The sequence below is a fragment of the Lolium perenne genome, chromosome 6, assembly GCF_019359855.2.
Source record: "Lolium perenne isolate Kyuss_39 chromosome 6, Kyuss_2.0, whole genome shotgun sequence".
NCBI lineage: Eukaryota > Viridiplantae > Streptophyta > Magnoliopsida > Poales > Poaceae > Lolium > Lolium perenne.
Genome location: NC_067249.2, coordinates 67,699,594 through 67,706,816, shown reverse-complemented (window position 1 = coordinate 67,706,816; position 7,223 = coordinate 67,699,594).

Below are 7,223 nucleotides of genomic sequence, written 5' to 3'. Positions count from 1 at the left end.
TATCTTATTTCTTATAAGTTGCTTGTTGAGCGGTAACCATGTTTCTGGGGACGCCATCAACTTTTACACCTTTGTTGAATATCATGTGAGTTTCTATGCATGTTCGTCTTGTCTGAAGTAAGGGCGATTTTCATGATCAAATGGTTTGAGTATGCATATTGTTAGAGAAGAACATTGGGCCGCTAACTAAAGCCATGAATCATGGTGGAAGTTTCAGTTTGGACACAAATCCTCAATCTCTTATGAGAATATTATCTGTTGTTAAATGCTTAAGCATTAAAAGAGGAGTCCATTATCTATTGTCTATGTTGTCCCGGTATGGATGTCTAAGTTGAGAATAATCAAAAGCGAGAAATCCAATGCGAACTTTCTCCTTAGACCTCTGTACAGGCGGCATAGAGGTACCTGTTGTGGGTATACTTCATGGGTGTACCATCGACAGTGCCTAGATCCGGCAAGCCCGGGTGGCCCACAGATGGTGATGAGGCATGTGGCCCATCGGGCGGCCCAGTTGCTGTTGATCATGAAGGAAGAAGTCCGGCCCAGGATCAGTAAGCCGGATCCGTACCGACATTAGGAGGAACCCGGATCCGCGGAGGCCCGTGAGGAACCCGGATCCAGTACGACGTATATGGAAGGCAGATCCGTGACATGCACGGCAAGATATTGTACCGTAGTTAGGCTATCTGTAATCCGGCTAGGACTCTCCATGTAAACCCTAGATCCGTGCGCCTTTATAAGCCGGATCCTGGGAGCCCTAGAGGCAGAACAACAACTCATTGTAACAACGCGAAAGCGCCCAGATAATTCCAGACAAGTAGCAGTAGGCCCTGTCATCGTGCAGGTGTTCCGAAGCTTTGTAAATCGCATACCACCGTCCCGAGAGCACTCCGCCCTATGGCCCCTACTTCTTCTCCCCCTCGTGAGGATCCCTCCTCCGGGGTACCGTCGATTAGGCAACGACAGTTGGCGCCCACCGTGGGGCCTGTGGCGTCTGGAGGCCGGAACTGGGAGGGTTCCGCCATGGGAAGCTACGACGACACCATCGCTGTGGGGCGCGTCTTCTACGCCGGAAATCTGCCGATCGTCCCTCCGGATGAGTGTTGGATTCCGGCTAGGACAAACCCCGTCAAGCTCTCCATCGTCCCAATTGGCGGCATACACATCTTCATCGGGGAAACCGTCGATTCCGACGGAAACCCACTGGTAAGTAACGCAGACGCGACCGCCGCAGAGCTGGACGCTGTCGCGAGGATCCGATCTGAGATGCAGGAGCTTCCCAAGGAAGATTCCGCCTCGGATCTGGAATTTTCAAAGCCCACCCAATCCGCCCCTGAGCAGGAAACAACGGTGGAAGACCAATGCAGATCCGCCTGGGTCTCCCAGGTGTTAGAAAAGTAGAGGTGCCACTTCGTACACTTCTTGGCCCATACCGCCGGAACCGCCCCTCAAGAAGACGGAGCTGGTCCTGAGCAGGAAGAGGCACCGGAAAACGACGCGGATCCGGATCAGGCTGAGCCTGTCGGAGAAAGCGGAACTCCGGTTGAAGAGTCGATTTTGGGCAATCTGAGCCCAATTTCCGGAGATACCCCCTCCATGGATACTGACGAGTTTAACCGCAGGCTAGGAGAGTACGGTTTCGGTCATCAGTCTGAAGTCGACTCCGCCCAGCCTAAGCAGGTTCTCACAACTGTAGCAGCGCCGGATCAACGCGAATCAGGGGATGACAACACCTACTCCGACCCACAGCCTTCCCGTGCAGGATCTCCGCTATCGCGGGAGCGTCCGCACAAGGAAGTGCTATCCCCTGAAGAGCTGGTTGAACAAGCAGGCATGGAGGCAATCGCGCACTCGGCTATTCTCAACAAACCAATAACCCCTGACGATGCCGCAGATCCGGAAGCTCTAGAAGCAACAAGACAGGAGATGCTGGGTACTGCCAAAAAGTTCGCGAACACCGCAGCTGCGATGCTGGATGAGAGGACAGAAGCTGCCAACTTTGTGGTCCACTTTCAGAAGAAGGACCGCGAGGTCGATGAATCTCTTGCAAAAATCAGGGAACTCGAGAAGCACTGGGAGGCCAAGGTGAAATTCGTTGAAGAGGAGGAAGCTAGGATCAGGCGTGAAGCCATCCCTCCCCGCAAGATTACCTTCGCAACCCCCACAGAGCAGCAGCCGCTCGCAACTCCAAAGGACAACATGAAGAAGGCTGCTGAGATCTTGAAAAACTAGGATGAGGAGATTCACATCGACTATGTTCGCACGCTCGTTGCCTCAGCAATGCAGCAGCAGAGCAAGGCCGATACTTCGCGCAGGTTGGAATCCAATCCGGATCACTGTGTATCTACCGCGCAGAAGGACGCCCGCGTCAATCGCCACCCTGATGATGAATCGCGCACCGGATCCACGAAACGCAGAAGGAAAGCCAGGGAACACCCAAATCCGATCCCCGTACCATCAATGACGCCACCGTCAGATCCAAGAAAGGGAAAGGATGCAATGTACTCTGGATGGGACAAGTACCGCAACCCCTCTCCTCCGCCTAATGGTTACCCGCGACCCCCTCGCCGCCGTAGTCCAGCCGGAAACACCAGGCCCCCAGGGCATGGTGGGATTGTTATCCGCGACAACGTGCTGCCAAGAAACAGAAACAGGGAGCGCTCGCCGGAACCACGCCGGAACCAGAACAATGTTCGTGAGCCCGAGCCCAGGAGGAGTCGGAATGAGGAGCGCGGCCCAGAGCCTCGCCGGAGCCGCGACCCGGAGCCTCGCCGGAACGACCAGGGCAGCCAGCGCCATGGCGAAGGCAGCCACAGAAGCCGGAGCCAGCACCGGGAAGGCCGAGGAGAATCGGATGGCGGAAGCAAGAAATCGGACCGACCACCTCGCAGGTCTCCCTCACCACCACCTAGCGGTGGCGACGGAGGTGGAGGCGGAGGCGACGGCCGGAGATCTCGTTCTCGCTCACAATCTCCTCGCCACGGCCCGCGCGACGCGCGGGATCGCCTTAACGAATACAGAACCGACTACATTGGTCTGAAGTGCTTTGGCAGGATGATTCGAGAGGAACCAAAGCCAAGGATGAACCTCAAGCTACCCGGAAATCTGAAGCATTATGATGGCACCGAAAGGCTGGATACCTGGATTGAGGATTACTATAATGCAGTAACCTTTGCCGGAGGAACCCCTAACATCGCCTGCCGCATGCTCCAGTTGTACCTTGTAGGTCCAGCCCGGATCTGGCTCAGTGACCTCGAGAAGAACTCCATCTTTTGCTGGTTCGACCTGAAGACCGCTTTCGAGAAACACTTCAGAGGCACCTACAAAAGACCTGCCACGGCCAGCGACCTGCAAGCCTGCATCCAGAAGAAGGGAGAAACCTCAAGAAACTACCTCACGCGATGGTTGGCATGTAGGAACGAATGCGAAAACGTCGACCACACCACCGCCATGTACGCTTTCATTGGTGGACTGCAGAGGGGAGGATTGCTGAGGCATACGCTCACTCGTTTGGCTAACTCAAGCAAGCTGACTTTGGATGAGATGATCTCCATTGCCAGTGATCATACTGCCGCCGATGATGACGCAGGCGGTGATCTCGCAGCTACAGCAATCCCCTACATCAACAAAAGAAGAACCGTGATAACAGCAACAGCAGCAGCCATAAGCGCAAGAACCCTGATGACCAGAAGAGTGGCGGATCCGAGATGGTAGCCATGGCGTTTCAACGCGGAGGTTCAGGAGGCGGAAGAGGACGCGGTCGTGGAGGCGGAGCTGGCAGGGGTCAGCAGCATGCCACTGAAGTCACAGCTGGCGGATCCCGCGCCCCGCAAACCTACGAGGAGTACAGAGACATGCCCTGCCTGGCCCACCTGGACCCGGTTACAGGGAAGTCAACTCACACAAACCGCAACTGCAAGTGGGTCAATGATCTAAAGAACGACCCGGAGGCAGGATACAAGCGAGCCCGGAAGCACCGCCCACGCGGCAAGGGAGGCAAGGGCAAAAACAAGGACAAAGAGGAAGATAGTTCTGAGGCGATGGATGAGGATGATAACTCGCCGGATCCCAAGGCCGGATCCGCAGGTAAATCCAACCCATTCGATAAAAAGAGCGTGGGGGCTTACCACACTTTCCTCGGAACCCCAACAGCCGCGCTACCAAGTCAGCTACCCGGATCCTGAACGCCACAGTTCCGGCTGTGCCGCAGTACGTCAGGTGGTCGGAAATCCCGTGCACATTTGATAGGGAGGATCACCCTGCCATTGTGCCAAAAGAATGCTACGCCTTGGTTGTAAGTCCCCGCATAGACGGGTATGATTTCTCCAAGTGCCTCATGGATGGTGGAGCCAGCATGAACATCATGTACCTGGAGACTCTAGAGCGGATGAACCTCACCAAGGAACAGCTCAAACACAGCAACACTGAGTTTCACGACGTGGTTCCGGGTAAGAAGGCAAATTCCCTCGGCAGCATCACACTTCCCGTGGCTTTTGGCGATGTTCACAATTTCCGCGAAGAGAAGATCACGTTTGAAGTTGTGCCCTTCAAGAGCTCCTACCACGTCATCTTCGGCAGGCCCACCTACCACAAGTTCCACGCGAGAGCGTGCTACATCTACAAAAAGCTCAAGATTCCGGGTCCTAAGGGTATGATTACCGTATCCGGAGACTACAAGAAGGCTCATGAGTGCGAGTTAGGCGAAGCCGCCTTTGCAGAGTCTGTGATATCTGGAGAGGAGCTGAAAGGCTACAGAGCCACGGTGGATCCGACTGAGATGCAGACCACCAAGAAGCAGATCTCCGAGCAGAAAACCTCCTTCAAGGCCGCGATAGAAACCAAGAAGCACGACCTCATCAAAGGCGACTCTTCCAAGCAGGTTTCAGTCGGAGCCAACATGGACCCCAAATAGGAAGACGCGCTCGTCGAGTTCCTCCGCGCTAACATGGATATCTTCGCATGGCAACCTTCTGACATGTCCGGAGTACCTAGGGAACTCGCCGAGCACTACCTCAACATAAATCCGGGGGCTAAACCGGTGAAGCAAGCTATGCGACGCTTTGGAGATAAGAAGCGCCGCGCCATAGGAATGGAACTAGCTAAGTTACTAGAGGCAGGTTTTGTAATAGAAGTTATCCACACCGATTGGGTCGCGAATCCCGTCCTTGTACCCAAAAAAAAAACACTGAAATACTAAGAATGTGCATCGATTACTCCAGCTTGAACAAGCATTGCCCGAAGGATCCGTTCCCCTTGCCGTGCATTGACCAAGTCATTGATTCGACGGCGGGGGTGGAACTTCTGTGTTTTCTTGATGCGTATTCCGGGTATCATCAGATCCGGATGAAGGAGTCTGACCAAAAGGCGACTTCGTTCATCACCCCCTTCGGCACTTACTGCTATGTCACCATGCCCTTTGGTTTGAAAAATGCAGGTGCCACCTATCAACGTACGATGCAGCGGTGCCTGAAGGACCAAATCGGTCGGAACGTGCACGCTTACGTCGACGACATCGCGGTCATGACCCGGAAAGGATCCGACTTGATCAGCGACCTCACAGAAACCTTCGACAACCTCCGTAGGTACAAGATGATGTTGAATCCGCTAAAGTGCGTCTTTGGCATGCCAGCCGGAAAACTCCTTGGCTTCATAGTCTCTCATAGAGGCATTGAGGTTAACCCGGAAAAGATCAAGGCAATCCTGTGTATCAAACGGCCAACTTGTCTCAAAGATGTGCAACGACTAACTGGTTGCGTCGCAGCAATCAGTAGGTTTGTTAGCCGTCTTGGTGAGAAGGCGCTACCTTTGTACAAGCTGCTGAAGAAAACAGACAAATTCGTCTGGGACGACGCAGCCGATGCAGCTCTTCGGGGGTTGAAGGAAATACTCACCTCCCCACCTATCTTGGCAGCCCCAGCAGAGTCAGAGCCAATGCTCCTTTATCTGGCAGCTACCAACAAAGTCATCAGCCTGGTCATTGTGGTGGAGCGAAAGGAAGAAGGTCATGAATATGACGTCCAAAGACCTATCTATTACATTAGCGAGGTACTGACGGAGTCAAAGCAAAGATACCCTCACTTTCAGAAGCTAGCTTATGGAGTGTTCCTAGGCAGCCGGAAGCTGAGACATTACTTCCAAGAGCACCCAGTAACAGTTGTGAGCAAGGCTCCGCTGTCAACAATTCTCAACAACGCTGACGCAACAGGACGTACGGCTAAATGGGGCATCGAATTATCCGCCTTCGACATCGCTTACAAGCCTAGGACCGCGGTTAAATCCCAAGTCTTGGCAGATTTCGTCGCAGATTGGACAGAAGCTCCGGATGCAAGTCTGGAGCCGGAACCAGAAACTTGGGTCATGCACTTCGATGGATCCAAGCAACATCAAGGCTCAGGAGCCGGAGTCACCCTGAAGTCCCCTACCGGAGAAGAACTGCAGTACGTTCTGCAGATCCACTTCGAAGCTACAAACAACATGGCGGAATACGAGGCTCTACTACACGGTCTGCGCATCGCTAAGGAAATTGGGATCAAGCACATCATATGCTGTGGAGATTCCGACCTGGTGGCACAACAAGTAGCCGGAACCTGGAACGCCAGAAACTCCGTCATGGCGGCCTACAGAGACGAAGTTGATGAGATTGCCAAGTGCTTCCTCGGATACGAAGTCAAGTACGTCAGGAGAGACGATAACACAGCGGCAGACATGCTATCCAAGCTCGGATCCGGCAGGAAGCAAATTCCGCCTGGCATTTTCCTGGAGCATCTCCGGATACCCTCGGTGAAGGGCGCTAACCCGGAAAACCCAGAAGTGGCAGTGTCTCCGGCTAGCGAAGTGATGGCCATCATTCCGGCTTGGACACAGCCATTCCTGGACTACCTCATCGATCAGAAGTTGCCTGAGGACGAGGTCCTTGCGCGACAGATCATCATACGAGCGAGATCCTACACAATTGTCGATGGACAGCTCTACAAACGAAGTGCAGCAGGGGTATTTCTCAAATGCGTCTCCAATCAAGATGGCATTGAAATCCTCAGAGAGATCCACGCAGGGGATTGCGGGCATCACGCCGCTCCCAGGTCCCTCGTTGCCAAAGCTTTCCGGCTAGGATTTTACTGGCTCACAGCTAAAGAAGATGCTGACAAGTTGGTAAAAACCTGCCGAGGTTGTCAGTACTATGCTACTCAACCAAATGCTCCAGCCCAAGAGCTGAAGACCATACC